This window comes from Oculina patagonica, unplaced genomic scaffold (genome assembly GCF_052425735.1).
Source record: "Oculina patagonica isolate OP01 unplaced genomic scaffold, crgOcupat unplaced32, whole genome shotgun sequence".
In the NCBI taxonomy this organism is placed as follows: Eukaryota; Metazoa; Cnidaria; class Anthozoa; order Scleractinia; family Oculinidae; genus Oculina; species Oculina patagonica.
This window is the reverse complement of record NW_027558168.1, coordinates 4,099-27,608: the sequence shown is the minus strand read 5'-3', so window position 1 is coordinate 27,608 and position 23,510 is coordinate 4,099. Positions and strand designations below refer to the sequence as shown.

General features: G+C 37.8%; 1 long non-coding RNA gene across 1 annotated transcript in view; it reads right to left on the bottom strand.

Moving 5' to 3' along the window:
- The window catches only part of LOC144640511 (uncharacterized), a 42,762-nt gene extending 19,548 nt beyond the window's left edge, over nt 1-23,214 (bottom strand). The window contains exon 1 of the long non-coding RNA XR_013568406.1: nt 23,112-23,214. This is a non-coding gene — a long non-coding RNA (uncharacterized LOC144640511). The remainder of the gene's footprint in view (nt 1-23,111) is intronic.
- Between the last annotated feature and the right edge of the window lie 296 nt (nt 23,215-23,510).

The following is a 23,510-nucleotide window of genomic DNA, read 5'->3' as shown; positions in this document are numbered from 1 at the left end:
CGCCGTCTTCAGGTTAAAATAGAAAATATCTATCTCTTCGAAAAAAACTTCTTAAAAAACGGCTTTGCCCAAATTTTCCCTTGCTGCCCAAAAAATCTGAGTTGCCCAAAATTTGGGGGGGCTGCAGCCCCCCCTGCCCCCCCCGGCCCGTACGCCTATGTTTACGCATGCTGTAAAAAATCGTAAAGAGGTTGCTTACGAAATTTAACGGCTACTGTAAGACGAACAGAAAGTCGATCTTTACGCGTTGTTAAACTATCGTAAATCGGCAGTATTAAAAAGCTCATTGACGGCTTTGTATCTTTCTGTATTCTTCGTCAATATCTCTCCTTTTTGGTAATCCGACTTTTATAAATGCAGGTTTGTGTCAACATCTCAAAAGCCTATTCAGAATGTTTACGATTTTTAACGCTTCCGTAAACTGGGATATACATGTAATTTACGTATATGACTCCCAAGTACTGACCCAGCCCCAAGAAGAACAAGAATACATGTTTAATTCCTTGCAATTTATTTTATTATCATAACTCAAACGAAACAAACATCTCTGTTTTTTCAAGAATAAACGTTTAGCCACAGCTGTTACTCTGAAAAGCACTTGGTTTGATTGTTAATAACAGTGAATTTATACTAGAAATACTTGGAAACAATAACAGGTTTTTTTAAAACTTGACTGTTCAGCTTAATTGTAAATTCTTTGTTTCCATTGTTCAAGGTGGTTTGGCTTAAGTGCCTACATGTATGTGACACAAATTATTTATTGTTACTGTACTGTAAAATATAATCTTATTGGCATTATACATTTCCTTTGGAAATAATACATTTCCTTAGAGATGTGTCCACTAATTTAAAGCTTTGTACAGGAAATTAATTTCACTGAATTTCCAACATTGCATGCTTAAAAGAAACTAAGTTAAAAGCACAAACACTATTTTTTGGTGAAATTCATGTTCACATTAGTGTCTACTCTGTTGTGATGTTCCTAACAGGCCCAAAGTCGGCCAGCAGTTGTAGGCCTCTGACTCACCATCAACATCTCATGGTTTTGTCATTGCCTTTGCATATGGCATTAGAATGTTCCCATGTGTGTGCTCAAGTTAAGCTTTTGCTTTTGCAAGACTGGCCCTCTCCCATGGCAGCTGCATGGTAACATGTTGCATAATTTATTAGTCTGCCTCACCCATAATGAAGATCACTCATGGAGAGTAAAGTTTTTATGAGTCAAATGAGTCAATGATGATGAGTCGAATCTTATGAAAACATGCCCGATTTAGGATTAGTTTTTTTCCTTGCAATCATGTAACGGTGTTACTGGGTGTTACACTGTTACACGAATTAATTATGAATAAATTAACTTTGAATAGTTTTGTACAGAAGTAAATCAAATTGTAATAATTATTTTGCAACTGTTTCGCAAGTGATGGCCCCTATTCGGATCATTTTAGCTACACTACGTAGTCTGAATTGCGTAAAATACAGGAAAAATATATTTCTGACACTGTAACTGAACAAACTATCATGATCATGCAATGGATGCCCGTTGTGAAAAAGCATTGTATGATTGTCAATTCCCGTATAAAGTTGTCTTTAAAATAATAAATATTGTTCTGAACAAGTAGTTATTGTTGTTCTTCTGTTTTTCAACGGGATCAGCTGGGATGTTGCATGCATTTCTTGTACAAAGGTATCGTGTCACACGCAGCGTACTGTAGGATGTACGTACTGTAATAAAATAACTATCACATGGATTGCAGCTTGCCGGCCAGTAAAAGTAAGCTTACATCATGTACATGTCACACATACATAGCTCGATCATCAGTTGCAATCGATATAAACATGGCCGGCAAGCGTCCTCGTCGCTCGCTCGACGACTTGGATAGTGAAGATCTTTTTTCTGTCGCTGCCAAGGTACGGGCCATTTCATCCATACGCAGTTTATCCCCTGTCGATGTATGGAAAACTCCAGCCCTGTCCGTGGAAGAAATTTCTTCTTATTTGATCATGAAATTCGGTTTGAAGCTATTTGATATCTTGAGAAAAGCGGCCTCAACGGTCTCGCAAGTTTTTAGGGCAAATCGCTTGTCCATAATCAGGGAATCATACTCGCAGTTAAAAGATTTGAAACAAGACGATCTCCAAAGTGCTGTCATGATGGTTGACACTGTTAACCAAGAAATAAGCTCAAATCAAGAATCGATCGATTTGGTCTGCTTTGGACCACCAACATCCACTTGTTTAGAGTGTGGGAAAGAATTGAGCGTACACAACGAGCCCACTAGTGTTGTGTTCTATGGGCTGAAGGGTTCTCTTTCTGGCAAAAAGATAAACTTAAGATGCAGCCGATGCAAGATAAACTATAATTATTCGAACTATGGTAACAAAGAGTCTGGCTACAAGTTTTATGCCGAATACAGACCGGCCGTTGAAGCGAGTGACTGCACCCTCGTTGACCGTGATGTCTTTGAATTCTACTGCTCTCTCGCGTAAGTATAGATATTAACATTTCTGTCTTATATGTTGGAATAACTTTCGCACCTACGGTACGAATTGCCGGAACTTTTCACCTTTCACTGATAATCAGTGAAAGGTTCCGGCAATTCTACTTTTTCATAAAAAGGTTAACTCTCATTGTTGAAAACAGCAGAAAAATCAAGTTTGTGAATTTAGTTCACACAGTACAAATGCAAAATTGTTGTCTTTTTTGTTAATGCTAGTCGAAAACGTTGAAAGTTGAAAAAGGGTACCCTTTTTTTCCAAAAAAATGCTGGTATTGTTAGCTTTTGTTTGAAAATATTTGCACGTCAACATTGTCCGCCTTTTATGCATTTCCCACTTTCCAAAGAAAAAGCTTCAGATAGAAATGTCCATCTTTTCATTGCTAAGAAGCAATGTTATGCTCACTACAAAAAGGTACCCTTTTTAAGGTTAGAAACAATCTTATCAAAAGCGCGAAAAAGGTACCATTTTCTCCCTTAGAAGTAATCTTTTTTTTTTATTTTTTCGTACTGCTGAGAAATAACAGACGAGGAGTAAAAGATTTTAGCTCGCTCCTTTGAGTCGATCAAGTCAAAAGCACGAAAAGAAGTTCGAAAATACTTACTACCATAAGTTGGGCCTACCTAAAATTTTAAGTTGTCAGACAAATTTCCGTAAGGGAAACTGTTTTTTAAAACATACATACAAAAACTACAAAGAAAACAAGTTTACTTCGTTCACGCAATCTTGAACTATTGAATCCACTTCGTATTCGTTCATTCGTCTTATCCCATATTTAGAACAAAACAATGTCGTGTTTCTTTATGAAAAGCCTCTTGTTACTTCTGGAAAGTTTTGCCTGAGAATTTCACTGACTTGCTTGTGCGTTTTATTGTCTCTAATAAGATTCCTTATTAAAGCGACGTTGCTTTCCATATATTCCGCCATATTTGTCTTTGGACTAGTTAGTGAATAAACTTGTGGGAGTCGATTCAAGCACAAAAATTACTCAAATGGCATCAACGGTTGACACCTGTCAATCAGAAGGATTTTTAATGTCTTTCCAATCCCAATAGCATGAAAAAACGTCATTTCTAAATGCAGCGAAAAAGGTACCTTTTTCGCACTTTTGATGAGATTATTTCTAAGTGAGAAAATGGTACCTTTTTCGTGCTTTTGATAAGATTGCTTCTAACCTCAAAAAAGGTACCTTTTTGTAGTTACCGATAACATTGCTTCTTAGCAATGAAAAGATGGACATTTCTATCTGAAGCTTTTTCTTTGGAAAGTGGGAAATGCATAAAAAGCAGACAATATTGACGGGCAAATATTTTCAATCAAAAGCCAACAACACCAGCTTTTTTTGGAAAAAAAGGTACCCTTTTTCGACTTTCAACCTTTTCGCCTGGCATTAACAAAATAGACATCAATTTCGCATTTGTACTGTGTGAACTAAATTCAGAAACTTGATTTTTCTGCTGTTTTCAACAATGAGAGTTAACCTTTTTATGAAAAAGTAGAATTGCCGGAACCTTTCACTGATTCTTGATGCTCTTGTTGTTGAATTTGTTTTGGTAGTCGCGAGCGAGGAGCGAGCGAGGAGCGAGTCTCGCTCCAATCCTCGCGCTACGCGCTCGTCTCGCGAAATCCAAAACAAGAGATCTGCGCTGGCAGAGTAGGTGACGCATATTAAAAGCATCATTTTGAAAATAAATTTATGTTTTCGTTATTTGACACCTCGTTGAAGTTCGTAAAAGGTCCATTAAGGGGGGGGGGGGGGGGTATGTCAATTTCATTTCAGTCCCCAAGAAGGAGGGGGGCTTATTTCAAATCATTAATTTTCAAGAAAATGAACATTAATTCATCAAACTAAACTATTACAACATGCACTAATACAGAACAAGAAATGGTTGGACCAACAAAAATGGGTTATGTATAAGAAATTGCTGTGAAGCTCTATTTAGCTCTCCCTCTGGCCTCTAGCTATTAAGCCCCATCTCAAATAACCTACCCCTTCGTCGGGCTGGAAATTAATTAAGCCAGAGCTTTTATTGTAACTGCCTCAACTCTTCATTTTTTTTTTTGACAATTCTGTTGGAAATACTCTGTAGTCTGTACATGCTACATTTTTACATTTTACATTGAAAACTAGAAACTAGAGACATGCAAATTAAATTTGAAAATACACAATTTTAAAAAGGTATCTCTCATGTCTCGATTTAAAAATGTCAACATAGCTATTAATTTTTATTTATTAAAAGAAGTATACAAAATATGTATTAATATAAATGTCATGAAATTTGTTTTGTAAATAGAAACCATGGATGGCTTTCCTTTGAGGCCTTTACTGAGTCCTATAATGAATGGACAAGAAAAAGAAATGGTGAGTAAAACTGAAAGAAGTTGTGATTGTAGGCTGTAAAGCAGCTAAGAAAGATATTTTAAGACTGTAATGAAGTATGATGACTTTTTAAATATCTAGTTTTAGCTGGCATTATTATATTTTTGGTACAACTTTGGTACAAAATAAAATTTATATGTTAACTGTGGCTTTTCTTGCCGAGCAATTACAAGAGACAAGCAGTTGTCAAATATCTTTTTGTTTTTAAAATGGCCATTTTTACACTTGATAGCTAAAAATAAAATTCCTGTATTGATGAGGTTAAACATATAAAGAAGGTTTTGAATTCATTTAAGGAGAACGTGCATGTTTTATCAGGTTAAAAAACACTCGGCTTTGCTTCATGTTGTAAAACACGAGAAAACACTGCTGCTTTTTTTTTAACTATTAATTTTACAAAATATGTTGCATGCAATGTTATAAAAGAATTAAATTCAATTCATGTATTAGATCAACACTTATCAATCAGAGGAGTAAATTGTAATAAATATTGTTTCTTTATTTTTAGCCAGTTCACAACGAGAACTCTCTGCAAAAGGGGTTGCAGAAATGTTTTGGTGGGGGGAAATTGAAAACTCTGCCAAAGAAAGCGAGCTTCCTTTGGAGGAGTTTATAATACACGAGGATGCCGACAGGGAAAAGCTGATGGAAAAAATTGAAGAGAGAAGGAGGGTGTCCAATTATACACACAATTGCACAAATGACTGTGCGCAACGAGGTACATTGAAGAAATAAGAGTGTGTAGCAATTGCAGTGCGAGCCATATGAGCCAAGCAGCGAGCCATACCAGCCAGAAATCCCTAACCCCAATATAAAGCAAACCTAAGCTAATTTAGGCTAACTGGATCATGCTATTAAGGCTAACAGGAGTGCTACTTACATGTAGGCTAACCAGAGTGTTATTTATATTAGGCCAACCAGAATGGCTTGCATGGCTCGCTTGCTCGCACTTTGTCAAGACCCAAAAAAATAATAATGAAATAAATTTGCATACAGTTAAGACATAATCCACAACGTTCAGGATTTTTGTTCCTGACTGTGAAGCGATTCAAAGACTCCCTAAAATGCAAACACCAAAGTTCTTGTGAAAGGCAAAATTACAGTGAACTGCAATTTGGCATAAAACATTTTGCCTGAACTGAGCGGGTTTTGCCTGATAAAGACAAACTTACATTCACTATGCCACAGTGCATGGATTCTTCTTTGAGTTTCAGTAATTCCTCTTCATCTCTGATGATCTCAAAAAGACTGAGAATTTGCATCTTCCTTAGGGTTTTCAGCCAGTCTAGTATAAAGCAAAAATAATAATAGCTTTGCATTTGAAGATGGCAGCACTTCAAGTCAAACAGTGCTTGAAGTGCTCAGCCGGTTAGCAAGTAATATAACCTGCACAAAGAGTTTAATTACTGGCTGCATTATTTCATTTTTTCTGATTGGCTCAGAGTACCGTATAATAATTTCTTTAGCTGGCTGAATTCTCCATTCTAGCCCTCAATTACGTCACAATAACAATTTCATTTGATGTGTGTGGCAAACAAACAAAATGCCGGATGAAATTATTATATAATATATTAATAGCTCTAGTTATTATTTTGATTTGTAATGGTTGTGCTTGTCATTTCCCCCTAGAAAATCTTTTATACAGATAAAATCCCCAGTGGCCATACATTTTTGGATGTTGATTTTTATTTTAAATATTGCAGGCTGTGGAACATTGTGGGTAATTGACGGGAATTGGAAACTGCGGTTTGCACACTGCATGTACAAGATCAAAAATGTACTCCCCAGCTTACCACTTATTAATTATCCGGATGTTTGTGCAGCATCTCCAGAGAGGGGAAAGGCTTTCTGCAAATCACACTGTCAATTGGCAACTGACCAGAGAATTCCAACAGGCCTCAAGGAGTTCCTTGAATATTGCTCTGAGAAAGGTTGTTATCTGTCAGTTAATTACTATTTTTCTTTATAATATAATAAAACAAAAGATAACAAATTTAGATTTTTTTTAAAGTTTTCATAATTTGTACTTAACCAATAAATGCCAATCAATTGTTTTATTATAATTTATGATTACATTTAGGTATCAACCTATATTTTGGATTTACTTGTTCAATCATTACTGATTCTTGGTAACCATTGCATTGTACTGTATTGCATAGTGCATGCCGTGCAACAAACACCCATATCCTACTGTATGTGCGGTAACCAATATTCCACTGAAGAAGGGCAAAAGCCCTGCGGGATGTTATGAAACAATAGTTTTTGAATCAATCATTGAGCATTTTCTAATTTAACTTAAATACACCAGTATTAGCCTTTCTATACAGTTTAATTACTGGCTATATCACCAGTGTGTGCAAGCTTTTTTTAAATATTTTTTTACAATTATTAATAGTATTAATATATAGACTAAAAAAAGCCGCATACGCTCTGATTGGTTAAAAACCATGTTTTGTCAGAGATATAAAACACAGAAAAGCCGTGTTTTATCGTTTTGCGTGCATAAAGAAGCCGAAGTTATGTACACTGTCTTATACGGTCATAAAACACTCTGTTTATTTGAGAACACTCAATAAATATAGAAAACACTTGCCTGCAGGTGGCTCATGTTTTATAAATTTCTTGTGTTCTCAAATTCATGTTGTGTTTTATGACAGTGTGATACATGGCTTAATGGCTTCTTTACTTGTTATATAATGTTCTATTAAGGATGTTTTGTTGGTCAAGTAATCATATGATCATGAATACATGTACATGTCTGCTAAATAAAAATAATTTAATTAATACCAAAGGAGGAGTTAGTGAGCCTATTGTCCAAGATTCTGAAGACAGCAGTGAAACCAGTGACCAGGCAAATTTAGTTGATGAAGCTGTTGACCAACTACAAGAAACTGATTCTGGGTTATCAACAGTGAGTGCACAAGGTAAATTGTAGTCAAAACGTTCTAATTAGCCCAGTGATTAAATACTTTAAATTTTTTTTGTCTGGTTTAAAATTACAATACAGTGGAACCTCTACTTTGGGACACCTCTATAAGGGGACAAATCGGTTAAAGGGGCACCTCTGTTAAGGGGACAGAGCATCCCCATTGAGCATCCCAATATTTAAACCTCCATTAAGGAGACAATTAGATCCATTTCAGTAGCAATGCACAATACAGGATGTAGTAATTTCACAATTGCTAAGTACGGTCAATCAAAAAGGTAATGATTTATTTATTGTGTTTAAATTTTGTTTCAATAATGTTAACAGGCTTGCAGGAGTTTGCAGAAGAAAACAGTGATTTACTCTCAAATCTTGAAAGTGGTGAGGATGTTGGCGATCGTTGCAACAAAGATACTGGGGGAAAAAAGACACTGAGGAAGTGGTCCAGGGGCCACTGTTTCATAGTTAGTGGTGGAGGGCATATTGGGACATGGCAGCCCTTGTTCAAGTAAGGCACTGCTTTAAATAGAATTAACTTAAAGTATTACAGTGACCCGAAAAGATGAAAACAGTAAATATTTATGGCATGTATTAGAAAATAAAGTCAAACCCACAAGCCACCGGGTTGAATTAAATAATACCACAGTTGTCATACTGTCATACTTTGTTCAGCTTTAGGAGACCAAACATACGGGCCAAGCTCATTACAGTCGGCAGTTCAGAAATTCTGTTTTTCTTCGAATATAATCGAAGCGAACTACGTAAGCGCACATTATGTGCGCTTCCGTAGTTTTTTTTAACCCATAACCAGCCATAACAAGCCCATACAAGCTGCCTATGCATGAAAACAAATTATAAGCTTAAGCAAAAACAACAACATTCTAGAAGCTATTACGACCTATTACGGACAGCGCGTTATCGCATGCATGAAAACAAATTGCGGCATCAAATAGAACAAGTAAAAACTGAAAAAGAACTAACCTTGGAGACTGACGCGAGGAATAATGTCAAATATTAGTGGGCAACCAAAAGAATTACTGCGTAGGAGGCTATAAACAAAAGCCGGCAACACGTAAAAATGGTCGATTTTAAAAGTACCCGCCAGACTCGTACCTAGTCACCTAGTCGCGAGGATTTTGGGTTGAGAGAGGATTGGATCCCATAAATAGCGACTGGGGCATGGGTATGAGTCTGCCTAAAATAAGTCAATCTCGAGCCCAGAGTCCGTCCAGTCGGTCAGCGGTACGGGACGGACTCTGGGAAACTGGAATTGATCAGATCAATTTCAGGTCGATTTCAGGTAGAACCTTGGTCTTCCGGTTTTTATTGCGCATGCTCTCAGGTCTAAGCGGAAGTAAATTTCCCAAAACGGAAGTAAATCGAGAAAGTTGAACTATTTCTAACACAGTATCGACGGAACTGGTGTTAATCGAAGCAACAAAAGTAACAAAAATGTTCTGCAGTTAACAAAAGAGAGAGTTAACAAAAGAGCGTCTAGTGTTTTGATTTCCTTCAGTCTCTTTCTTGAGCATACTGCTATATTGGTTTTAAATCAAAGATCTTGTTTGCCTTCCAGGATTCCGCCTGTGAAGACTGCGTGCGTGTGTCAGTTGTTGTTTTGCAGACGACGGCGAAGAAATTTACATAATGCACAACGCACGGACAAGCTATTGTTCTGTTGATAAAAATTTTTGTTTGGCGACTTTCGTATATTTCAGAGGCTTCTCGCTGACAGTACATCTTTTCATGATAGATTACATGTTTTCGAGCAAATAATTTTTTCCTCGTCGAATGGCGGTAATATTAATAAAGACGTTAAAGGCCACACCGGTCAACTGTATTCATCGATATTCAAAAGGTGTAATTAGCATTTCGGCGACTCAGCTCGTGCACACAATTCACGCAATTCACGTGCACACAATTGTACAATTCCTTTTTTTCAGCAAAACAACAACGGGTAATGTTTCAAATTCTGCGTTATTAGTTATTATTTTGAATCAAACACTATCTGCGATATTCAGTTTTTCAATGTTCAACCGTAACGGAGATTTGAATGAAAACAGTAGCTCTAGCGAGATTTGTAAGTCAACTATAAATTGAGTTTTCAATCGACCTTGTCCTTGTTGACGCCGTCGTTGTTGTTTTAAAACTCCGTTCAGAATCGACCAGTCGACGCTTAAAAGGAAGTCCTTTTTTTTATTCATGGCATCTTTTGAGTTCAATGAGAAGGGAAGAATTAGAAAATAGTTCGTTTATGTAGCGCCATATCACGAGTTCTTGGGTGTTTTCCAAAATTAACCTGATACTTCTGAGCATTTGACCATGGAAAACAAAAAAATGTTTTTCCAGGGTTTCCGGTTTGGTTTACTTCCGGGAAAGATTTTCAGACTTCCGTGTTGATTTCTATTGTTCTGTGAGGACCAGTAGGCAACTGAATTAAAATTCAGTTTCCCAGAGTGAGTCCCGGCGACCTACCGCTGACCAACCGCTGACAGATCGCGGAGCCGGGGGTCACTCTGGGCTCGAGATTGAAAATAAGTCTGAAGGGTGGCCCTGACATTCTCCTAGGGATACGTTTAAAATTAAACTGAGTGTGAGATAGGGTAGGGATACAGCTGTATTTGATGTATAGTCTAGCTAGCATAAGGTTGCAAAATGTAGCGGAAAATGGTCTGGTACAACCTTGTTCCCTGGGTCTCTCTTCTCTCCAGAGGGCGGGAAGAAGAGAGACCCTGGGAATGAGGTTGGGTCTATAAAGGGTAAGGATTTCAGAGTCCCAGCAGCCCACCTAAAGATTTGGGAATTCGTTCATGATGAAATTTACAAGTTTATATTTTGAAAGGGAGGCTTGGTGGTGAAATTAGCTAGTCTGACGTAAACATGCAGAAGGGCTATTCAATGCATAGTTGTGCCCCTTCATCCCCTTTCTTGTTTGAAGGAAAGGGATCAGGGAGTCATGCAAAAGCAGTCACAATGGGACAAGCAACAGTACAGTTTACAATTATTGCGTGATTCAAAATTTGAAACACTAACTTCGTACTTAACTTGATTTACTGCTTTGGTACTACGAAAGCAAATTAGCCTCCCACGCAGACTTTCTTTGTGCTCGTCACGCGCTCCTCCACGAAAGATTGCGTGATGAACCCAAAGAGCGTCTGTGTAGGAGGCTAAAAGAAAATTGGCGGGAGGAGAAATTAGTAGTCTCACTTATATAAAATTTACACTGCTATCATACTCAATTCCGAAACATTTTGCTATACCAGGGCTACAAAAGTTTTAATCAGAACTCTCCAGGGGCGGATCCAGGGGGGGTGGATTGGGTGGCTAGCCACCCCCCTTGATCCACCAGAAAAATGAAAATAAACATGTTAAAATAGAAAATAAGGACAACGCCTATCCACTTTTCATAGTCAGGCGGCCGTTCAAAGTTAAGGACGGCCATTTTCCAAAATACACTGAGGAGATTTTCGACAGCCTGTTTTACGAACGAAAAAAATTAGATTCCTTTTAGCTTTCAAGAGTTGTTTTAGCCTTGCTGGAATGATTTTCTTCTCGATCCATTTACATCTTTTTTAGTGAGTTTTCCTGCCGTTTTTTCGGATCGAAGCGATTTCACAAGCAAGCAATGTCGCCAAAGTTGTCCCCAGGCCACTTTGCCAAGGGCTAAAAATTTTCACGAACGTGGGTGAACAAAAAAAAACGTATATCTGTTCTTTCCTGTAAAATCGTGGCCTGTCAACTTTAAATTTCAATCACTGTTCATTTCATAATTGAGAACTATACTTTTTCTCTGAAATATAACTCAAGGTAAGTTGGGGAAGGAATATTTAGCCAAATTATCAAGGAAGAACAGTGGTTTATATAACTTAATTGACAGCTGTATAAAGCTGCTCAGAATCACGGAAATCACGTCTAAGAGGCTTCAACTTTTCAAATTTTCTGAGGGAGCATGCCCCCAGACCCCCCTAGGAGGATGGAGCCTATGGCTCCATGAAATATGGGCCTCAGACCCAAAATAATTTGCACTTCCACTTTCAAAAAACTACCTTTAAAGCCTGAAACCCCCTCCCCAAATAAAAACAACTGGGGCTTGAAAAATATAGTAAACAAAAATATTGGTAAACAGCCACCCCCCTTTGAAAAATCCTGGATCCGCCTCTGCTCTCTATAGATACAATACCATTTCAGATTTTGAAAAATAACATGGTTCCAACCAACTGTTTTCATATTTTTAATTATTACATATGAGAACATTTAGAGCACATTATTACATTGCTGTGATATAAAATACAATGTATTCCTTGCTTCTATAATGCTACCAATACAAATGAGTTGCTGATGTTGACAATGTTGCTACTAGCTAACAAACTGAACTTATAACAGGTTTACATTTAATTATCAAAATCAAGAGGAGTCACTCTTGATGTCTATTACATACCGTCCTTTAGAAATGTTACAATACAACTATAATAATAAATTATTTATTGAGGCTTGTCCTTTCATAAATAACTCCAATTTTTCTTATGGTTTTGGTTATTGTTTTAACATAACGATATGCAACTTAACTTTTTAGGTCTGAATCTCCCTCTCAAGTTTTCTTGATTACATTGAGGTTTCTGTATGTGGTGCTGAAAGATACACCTTCGGACCAATGGGGAGACATCATTCTGTCATACGACAATATGTGCAATCTCGACAATTTGCGGGCAGCTCGGGGTAAGCTTCCCCTTCCCAGCCCATTTGATGAAGTTTGGCAGAAGGTCACGAAGATAATTGATAGTCTACATATCAGTAACCACAAGAGAGAATCCTGTAAACTCAACTATGGAAAAAAGCTTGAAGAGCTTAAAGAGAAAAACCCAGATCTCAACACCATGGCTGCAGAACAGGTCTTTGTTTGGCTGGGCCGCTTCAAAAAAATTCTTTGTGCCATGGATAAATGCCATCATTTGTTCTACCTGCATCGTATGTGCGTGAGGAGGAATGATTATACTGAGCTATGTTACCAGAGGGGCAGAAAGCCAGTGCTGCCTAAAGTGAGAGGCCCAAACACAACGTAATGATTGAAAAGTAAGCTTACAGTTACATGTACATGCGTGTATTTTGTGGCCCCTGGTCGAGCTGGTCCGTCCACCCTCGTTTATCGTGTAATTTTTCGCTAAGAAACAAAGTCTTGTACGGACGGTGGCCGGACCTGTAGTGGTTTTAATCTTGTAATAGTGCAACCGACATTAACGGATAACGAGAAACTTACACGTTACAACCTTGCAGATATATCGAGCAGATATTGTGAAATAAATCCAGCTTATCAATCTAGGTAATTGCTTAATTGACTGAGCAATGTTAACTTTAGCTTAAGTGTCACATTTCTTGCACCTGAACTTCTTCCGCTTGTTGGAGAGGTAAATCTGTTGTTCTTCTTTGCTTAGTTTGGCACATAAAGCCTTCCACCACTTTTTACACTTGTGACATTCAATCCACAATTCGTTTTGTTCCCCTGTTGCCTCAAATGTGGTATCACATCCACACCCACAATACGTTTCCTGATGTTGATATTCTTAAAGAAAAAGATTAAAATACAGTAAGGGACGGACCATTAGAAAAGTGATGGGGGGGGGGGGGGTGGGGGAAAAAACCAAAAAAAAATTCATGCAAGCCAAAATGGTAAGAAAAAAAAATCGTGCAAAGGGGAAGGCAAAGAAAAAAAAATTCGTGCAGAAGGAAAGGTCCTATTAAGCTCTGAAAATACCTGTCATCATTTAACACTTGATGAGATCAATTTTTCGACGAAATATATGGTGGAAAACGCTGACGCTGACCCCCTAGATACATTGTGATCATAACATTCTAAGTTTTCACACGGACTTTACACAGCAACACAGTCGAAGCTCTCTTAACGGACACTCCCGTAAGCGGACAGCTCTACTTACGGCCGCCTTGTTTGAAACCCCCCGTTTTAACTCCTATACAAACTCTGTATTTTTACATTCTCGTAAGCGGACATTCCCGTAACCGGACATTCCCGTAACCGGCCGCGGACACATTCAGAGATTACGACTTAGACTTTTTCTTTGTTTTTAAGCTCCCGTAAACGGACACCCGAAAGAAAATCCTACTAACAACCTCTGTATCTTGTTATTATCAATCAAATTCACATCGCCGTTTGTGACAATGATTTTACAGTAATTACAGTACCACATTTCAGTGCTTGTTCTGTCGTCATCTACGTCCGCCCATTTTGGCTTGCATGAATTTTTTTTTGGTTTTTTCCCCACCCCCCCCCCCCCCATCACTTTTCTAATGGTCCGTCCCTAAGTAGCCATCTATCCCCCACACCTCTAGTGGCCGCTAACGAGAACCATTCTCGTAAGCGGCCAGCTCCAGTTATGGAAATTTTTTTCGCGTCCTGAGGGTGTCCGCTTACGAGAGCTTCGACTGTATGTGAAAAACACAAATCTGTTATACGAAGTGAGAAATAAAATTTAATTCATCCTGCTTTAAGATGTACACAGTGTCCATTAGGGACACAGGGTGGCGTATGATTGGGATCGCACTTTAAAAGCTGATATCAATTCAAAAACCTCTAATCCATTACAGACAATCAAAAATACGTTTTCCTTATTAATTATTTTTTGTAGAAAGGGGTGGATCATGTATTTCCAACCCTCGATTAGGGCTTGGTCAGTCAATTTTGAGCTAGAAGGAAGGGGTGGGTCACATATTTTTCAGCCTCCACTTTTCCAATTGCACCGCCCCTTGATCCCCTTCCCCCAATCCCCCCTCTCAGTACTTATTGACAGTCCCTAACGGATGAAATCAATGAACAACAGCATTTTTAAAGTATTTAAACTATTAAGCAAATAATCAACAAAGCAACATTTGTCAAAAACATGGTATAAAGCAACAATGCATGGCATTTGTCTAAAAAAAAAAAACATTTATTTAAAAAAAATTCGAGCAGAGGGTTTCACCCGAAAAAAAAATTCCTGCACAAGAAATGGACAGGAAAAAAAATTCGTGCAAGCCGAAAATTCCCCACCCCCCCCCCCCTATCACTTTTCTAATGGTCCGTCCCTAAGTCCTGACATCCGGCAACCTCGATCGATCCCAGGCTCTCTCTCTCCTTCTTCTCCTTTGTTGTTCTAGGTACCAGGGAGGTTGAGACAAATGAGACTGTTCGTAACCAGTTCTCGCGCTTTGCGCGAATATCGATTATATTTCTCTTATATATTAGCTTCGGGAGTCCTGTTTTATGCCTCCAATAATAATTGACGCTTAAAATTAGCAGTTAAAAGCATGCGTGCGAAATCTTTTTAAAATCAGTTTATAATTTCAAGGTTTCTCAAGCAAGAAAGTGACATTTCAATTCAGGAATATTTTGGTCACGTGCTAGGCAACGGCAGTATATGCATGCATGCGGTGGTTCCAGTCAACGCGAAATACTGAACAAACAGGCTTGAAAATATTTTCAGAGACAAAGAATAGCTAATTCTATCGCTTAAAACTGATCTAGTCCTTCTTCCAATATTAAATTATTCTTCACGAAACTGAGATACCGTGAAAATTTAAACATCATTTTGTGGTGAGGCAGGCAACATTTTCCCGCGCTTTTGATCATTGTGGATATATAAATATAATATTCAACAAAAAGGTTTTAAAATCTTACCTGGCTGAAGGCCACAACAGGATGCTGCATCGAATTTGAATCGTGCTCCCTCCTGTATCGCTTTACTTTTAGCCGCGAAGGTCAATGAGAAGATGTAATCCTCAAAAAGGCCTTTGAACTCTTTTCTGGTGAGCAGGCCTCCACCGAAGGCTTTGTTAAGAGCTCCACAGAACGTCTGCACGCTTTTCGCTTCATCATTTGAATAGTAGCACATTCTAAGTGAGAATAAATCGATCAATTATTTCGTTATTGTAGTTATTAGAAAATTATGAGGTTGAAATTCCATTAGAATAGATCTTTGATATCCAACAACACGTGCGCGCCAATCGGAACTGCAAAAAAATCTCAGAAAACTTACTTGAAGTTGGGGTCGCCTTGGCAATACACTTTGGCAACATAGCCACTGGTTTTTCCTGTCTGCACTTGGCAGACAGGCTCAAAGGAAAAGTTCGTCAAAACTTCAAAGTTATTGCCATCATCGTACCCGATGCAATTATCCTTCACCTTTAGTTGACGAGGCATGTTGCCTGCCAATCCAAGTGAAGACCGTGGGATTTTCCTTCCTACATGAAAAGTCGCGCGGTAGCAAAACGTGGAATCCATTTGTTGTTCACGTGTAATGCACGTTTTACTTAGGGACGGACCATTATTTTTTTGGAGGCGGGGGGGGGGGGGGGTGAAAAATATTTAAAAAATGGTTTGCAGGGCCTAAAAAGACAAAATAAATTGTTTGCAAACATCGAAGGTATTTAAAAATAGTTTGCATGGAAGTCAGAGAAACTTGTAATAATCTATCAATGAAAAGAAAAACTTTCAAAAATGAAAGTATGAGACAAAATATATATAGACTAAAAGTATGAAGACTAAAAGTATGTAAATGTTTGCAGACGGTATAAAATCATTTTATTAGACCAAATTGGAATTTCAAAGTGGTCATGTAGGAAATAAATTCAACTAATAAATTATTAAAAAGCTGACCCTTTTCTTAAAAACAGTAAATTTATATTGCAGCAATTAAATATGAACAGTATATTACATTTCATTGAATTAAACTTCATAAATATCTATATACCCGTATTTTCTCAATTAAACACTCGGGGCATTAATTTTAAACTTAGCCTGGTGGACCCGGCATTTATTTGACTCCTGCAGATTATTTGAGCCCGGTGTTATTAAGCAAGGGGTTTTACGGGTATTTTTGACAAACACGTATCCATCAAATATACCTACAGCTTATTATTACTCAAATAAATACCTGAGGGGTCTATTTTCAACTCCACCTTGGAGACCCGGCGTTTATTCGGTTTATTCGGTACCCAGTGTTTAATTGAGAAAATACGGTTAACATAGTTATTCGAACATTATAAAGAAACTCTTCGCTAGCCTACACAAATATAATGCCACAACCCATTCTTTAAAAATTGTTGAATCTTCATGTAATGGAGAGAAATTTACAGGTCTCTGCAACAAAAAATTATAATTAACTGACGAGCAAACCAAACTTATCTCACGGGGTCTAAAATCTTCTTCCGGTGTACACATCTAATAAAAACAAAATAAGACGATCTCGTCTTGAATACATGTTCGAATTCTACTGACAAAATAGATATGTTCACCCTTTCTACGTTAAATCAGACTGGAATACTCCAGTACAACCAACAGTCGCCCTCGAGAGCTAACAATGGAAGAGGATAGATGACAGCTTGCAGAAACACAAAGAACAAAGCCTAAAGCAAAACTTGTCACGCAGAAAACGAAAAGCACTTAGGAAATTAAAAAAAAAACACGGACATAAGCTTTTAAAAATTAAAAAGGACAAGAGTAACACTACTGTTGTCATGAATAAAACTTACAAAATAAGAGAGGGAATTTGAAAATAATTGCAAATTAAAGACCAGCAGAAATAAACATCTCTAGATGAAACCATGGGCCTCGTGGCTATTACAGATCTACACCGTGGAAAACACATTTAATACATGACAAAAAAGAATTGGCTTTCTTAAAAATCTTACAGATCTTTAAAGATCCACCTATCATATCTTTTAAGAGAGGGAAATCTTAAAACGATATGCTCGTTAGAGCAAAAATATAAAAAGTTCTCAAATGTTTCACACCGGTAGAGATTGTGCGGCCTGTCACGCCTTGCTAGCTTCACAAGACAACCTCTGTTCCTTGCCTTCGCAAAAAGAAGTCAAAAGGCTCCTCATTGTGCCAGGGCTCAAGGTCAGAATCTCAGCGGTTCTTTGTTCAAGGAATACCACTCGTCTTGCCATTTAACGTTGACATTTTGTCAAGAAATGGGCGTTTCAGAAGTAGGTCATCTTCCCGACGATGTCACTATCAAAGCTAATGGGTCACTCACGACTTACCTTATTATAGGAAATTAACGATACATGTTATTAACGCGAATTTCAAAAATTCGTGTTAACTTTTTTTACTACCTTATTATAGGAAATTAACGCGTCATGAAATTAACGCGAATTTCAAACTTTCGCGTTAATTCAAGTCGCGTTAATTTTTGTTAACGTTAATTTCCGCGCCGTTAATTAAGTGGAGCGTTAATTTCCATGACGTTAATTTCCATTATTTTGGCCCCAATTTTTCGTTACAGTCCAGATGTTCTTGACTCCAAGGAAAAAGCATAATTTTATCTGCCACTATCATTGATACTGTGAAGAACGCTCAAAGTGGAAAAAGTACCACGAACATTGTTTTCGTTTAAGATTATACGCCTACAAGTGTTGAAATAAACTTGTTCCTGTTGTGTACGTCGCGTTAATTTCCTTCATTTTGAAATGTTACCCTGTCTTTCGCGTTAATTTCCTTTATTGGGAAGTAATTTTTCCTTCAATTCGCGTTAATTTAAGTCGCGTTAATTTCAAATACCTTAATTAACACAAGCGTTAATTTCCTATAATAAGGTATAACCCTTAACCAGAACTTTTCCTAAATTCGCGTTAATTTTATTACCCGTAAATTTTGGTCGCGTTGTTAAAATGCCTCGTTATATTCCTATAATAAGGTACAAGTTATTCGGAGTGACGTACGGCAATGGTAATCACTTTAAGTCAGCAATGTGCCTCCCTTCACCGCTGGTACCACAGGCCGGATGGTACGAGTACGATGGCTTGTGGGAACATCGTCAAAAAGGATCAGGACTCCACTACTGTGGAATAGCACAAAAGCCTGCTACTCCCTTTGCCGTGATATTGCCTGTCATACGCTCTTTATTTGCGCCAGTAGGTGAGCTGCGCAGGAAATAAAATGGTGTTTTATAAAGAAACCACAAGCTATAACTAGAAGCTTACATGTCTAACATAAATTGGGTATAGCTTTTGTGAAGTTTTCTTCGAAAAATAGATTCAATTATTGCGTTTTTCAAAATGCAAGGACTGGACATTTAAAATTCAAGCAACTGTTTCGCTTTTTACTGCCGCCAATCTTTGTAGTGTACGTCTCAGGAAACGAAAAAGATGAGTTCAGAGGTGTTTATTGGTCGCCACCATAAAATATTGAATTAAATAATGATTGATGACAGCAAAAGCGAACCTCCTTTTTGTGTCAGATCGTGTTTAAAAAAGGTCGAAAAACAATTGTTTGCAGGAAGGCGATGTTAGAAAAAATTTGTTTGCAGAGGTGCATAGATAAAAAAAAAATAAAAATAATGGTCCGTTCCTTAAAATCGTGGGAATATCGATACGTCTGGAATTTAAAAGCAAATGGCCATTATGAGGGACATTAGCCTGTTCCAGGCTCTCGGCTTGTGGGGAAGAGCGTAAAAAGCGGGCGAGCGCGGAAAAGACGATTTCCGCGCTCACCCGCTTTTTACGCTCTTCCCCACAAGCCGAGAGCCTGGAACAGGCTAGAGGGACATATGCACGGCGCACAGTGGGTAAAAAATCGTAGAACGATATAAAAAGAAAACATTTCGGGCAAATTGAACTCAAAAAAAATTTCTGAATTGCTTTTAGCAATCCAAAAGTTTATTCCCTTAGTATTACCCCTACTTTAAAAGAGATAAGTGGCCTATCTTTAATTTCATTAATACAGCAAATGATATTAAATCCAGGTAGTAAATGGGTGCAACCACGCCCTTCTTGAATACAGGTATCGTAAGCTCACCATTGTTCTCAGGTGGGGGTACTCAGGTATTAGTGACGGGAAGGTACGTATCGAACTGTGGAATCCAAATTTTGAGATCCTTCAAATAGATTATTAAGCCCTAAATGAGAAGAGTGGGCAAGAGCGGAACACAAAAAGCCCCTATTTCTCCCCAAAGAAATAAAAAAACAAGTTAGAGAGTGTGAGATAGTTCATGCGTCCACCTTTATTCATTCACAAACTTTAGGCAGATGGCAGTCATATCTTTACAAAGTGGGGGCTATCCATACCGTCTGGGAGCTAGAAGTTTCTCTTCCTCGACGCACGAGTCTAATAAAAAAACTAATAAGGCACTCGTTACATCAAATGTATAAGAACCAGCCTAGTCCCTAGGCGTTCTCCGCTCGGTCAAACCTGGACCCTACTGTAAGCCATGACGTAATCGAGAGAGACTCACCCAGCCCTTCCCAGACTTTTTTAGGAGAACGGGGCAAGAGAGAACGCCTATAGGGACTAGGCTGTAGGCCTTTCTCGATTATGCTAGTAAAACTGGCATTTAATGCTACTAGAAATTCTCGCATAAAGCCCAAAAAATGCTAAAATAATGCCTGATTTCTTTAAAAAATGCCACTTGAATTCCAAAGAATGCTTTGTTTTATTTCAAACAAAACGTACAAACTATGCTCATATCAACAACAGGTGATACCAGAAGTACATGATCTAGATTATGTAATTCTGGTGATACTTAATAATTGTTTGTTTATAAAAAAAAAATTAAAAAAAAATAAAAATTAAAAAAAAAAATTAAAAAAACGCACACAAGTAACACAACACAAGTAAACAAGTAACACAATGCACAAACAGTCGAAACAGACATAAAACAATCAAATTAAGTAATCAAAATTGTGAAACTTTAGGATTTCTTATCCTTCTGGGTGCTGAAATCTGGATCACAGTCATGAGAAACGACAGAAAATGCTAGCAATTCTTTTTCAAAAAAAAACGAAAAAAAAAATGCTCGTTTTCCCAAAAAATGCCGAAAAAAATGCTAGCATAATCGAGAAAGGCCTACTAGGCTGTGTAATAACTAAAAAACTTTACAAACAGCAACGAAAACTAAAGATTACAAGTCTAATTACTGTACTCACATAATTATAAACACATTCTTGTAAAAACCATCCACTTGAAGCAGGAAAGTTATCACTAATAATAATAATAATATGACAATAATAATAATAATAATAATAATAATAATAATAATAATAATAATAATACTTATGATGATGACCTTTATTTGTAAACGAAAAAATATTTAAAGCGTGAAGTCCTTCGCGAGTTTTGAAAATATCGTGAATCTGTTTGACATATCATGGAGAATGCTAGGTTTTATCAACCCTAAAAATGTCTCTGCCAAAATCGTTGTACCCCAATAATTCAGTCAGAAAATTTTAAAGCCCAAAAAGTTCTAAAACACCTTCTCAACTCTCCGTCGGAATAGAAAGCGATAAAAAAACAATATTTAAGAAATTGTTGGGTCATAATGCAAGCGTCTTGTATAACAATACAAAATTCACAACAATTTAAAACAATGAGTCTAATTTCTAATAACGGTTCTCCTGTTTAAATGTCTGGATGGAGGGAAGTTTTTTCAGTTTCAGATCGTAAGGGAATAATCAGCTGTGAATAGATCGCAACCATTTTTCAGGCACAGTCCATTTTTTATTTTGTACATTGGTGATGCGATATAATTTAGTCTTCTATCCAGTAGTGTGGGTAGTTCTGCACGTTCCAATCTTTGCTTTTATATTGACTTTTTCTCTCTATATTCCTGCACTCTTTCTAGTTTCCTCGAATCGCTGGCCCTGCAAAAACACCCAGTAAGATGGCAGTATGTTAGATGATAGTGGAGGTTTCCACTAAGTATTTGAGTCTCAACACCGTGTAACACCGTGTAACACCGTGTAACACCGTGTAACACCCTGTAACACTGTGTAACACCTTGTAACACCGTGTAACACCCTGTAACACCTTGTAACACCTTGTAACACCTTGTAACACCCTGTAACACCTTGTAACACCTTGTAACACCTTGTAACACCTTGTAACACCCTGTAACACCCTGTAACACCTTGTAACACCCAGTAACACCCTGTAACACCTTGTAACACCTTGTAACACTGTGTAACATCTTGTAACACCCTGTAACACCCTGTAACACCCTGTAACACCCTGTAACACCTTGTAACACTGTGTAACACCCTGTAACACCTTGTAACACCCTGTAACACCCTGTAACACCTTGTAACACCTTGTAACACCTTGTAACACCTTGTAACACCCTGTAACACCCTGTAACACCTTGTAACACCCAGTAACACCCTGTAACACCTTGTAACACCTTGTAACACTGTGTAACATCTTGTAACACCCTGTAACACCCTGTAACACCCTGTAACACCCTGTAACACCCTGTAACACCTTGTAACACTGTGTAACACCTTGTAACACCTTGTAACACCTTGTAACACTGTGTAACACCCTGTAACACCCTGTAACACCTTGTAACACCCTGTAACACCCTGTAACACCTTGTAACACTGTGTAACACCTTGTAACACCCTGTAACACCCTGTAACACCCTGTAACACCTTGTAACACCTTGTAACACCTTGTAACACCCTGTAACACCTTGTAACACTGTGTAACACCTTGTAACACCCTGTAACACCCTGTAACACTGTGTAACACCCTGTAACACCTTGTAACACCTTGTAACACCTTGTAACACCTTGTAACACCTTGTAACACCTTGTAACACCTTGTAACACCTTGTAACACCTTGTAACACTGTGTAACACTGTGTAACACCCTGTAACACCTTGTAACACCCTGTAACACCCTGTAACTCCCTGTAACTCCCTGTAACACCTTGTAACTCCCTGTAACACCTTGTAACTCCCTGTAACACCTTGTAACTCCTTGTTACATCAGATTTTCATGTAAAACATGCGTGCGCAAATTTAAACAACATACATTATACAAGCGCATGCGTGTAGTCTCGTGTAACACGTAACACTGTTACAGAAAAAGACCCTTAAAATTCGCATCCTAAATCGTGCATGGTATATATTACTTCCACACAACAACTGTCAAAATATATCATGTAAACAAGCTCAATATTATTTTTCTACTAATATATCAAGTAAATATTCTCTGATTTAGCCTCGCTTATTGTGAACTGCCTGAATTGAGCACGCATAGCGCACATCTACGCCACGACGCAAATTAATCACGAAAAAAGTTTATCGTGTTGTCTTAATTCGCAACAAAAGGTCGTTTAATTAAGCTCAAGCCACAATTTCACGCAAATTCTTTCAAGTAATCTAGAAATTGACTAGCAGTTTCCTGAAAAACATACAGATAAATGCGTCACAAAATATACAACATTTCCTCCCTTTTTGAACCTAAAAGACCTTATTCTGTGACGCGATTTTCTCAGAAACAAGGCAAAATAAAAGTAAACAACAACATCAAGTGCTTACCTTGAAGATTCACGTGTGGCTTGGCCGGTTTGAAATCGCCGTAAAACAAAAGATAAAGAAAACATTATAACTTGCAAATAAATAAGCGCTAAAACAAGCAAAATCAACAAAAGTTGGACACGAATCCTTATAATTTTGCTATACTTACGCTATACTTTCGCCATCTCTTCACGTCACAAATTTCCACCATGTTGCAGCCATCTTGAACCAGAGGTCAGCCAATCAGCGAACCGGAAACACCCCACGTGATCACTAGTTTCCTATCCAGTCTTTTTACTATCCATGATATACCCAATACACCAGAAAATTCATACACACGCTGTGAAGTGTTGGCTATGGGTGGCTATCCCAACCTTTGCGCCCTGATTTCGCGGGAAAATCTTGTCACGCAATCCACAA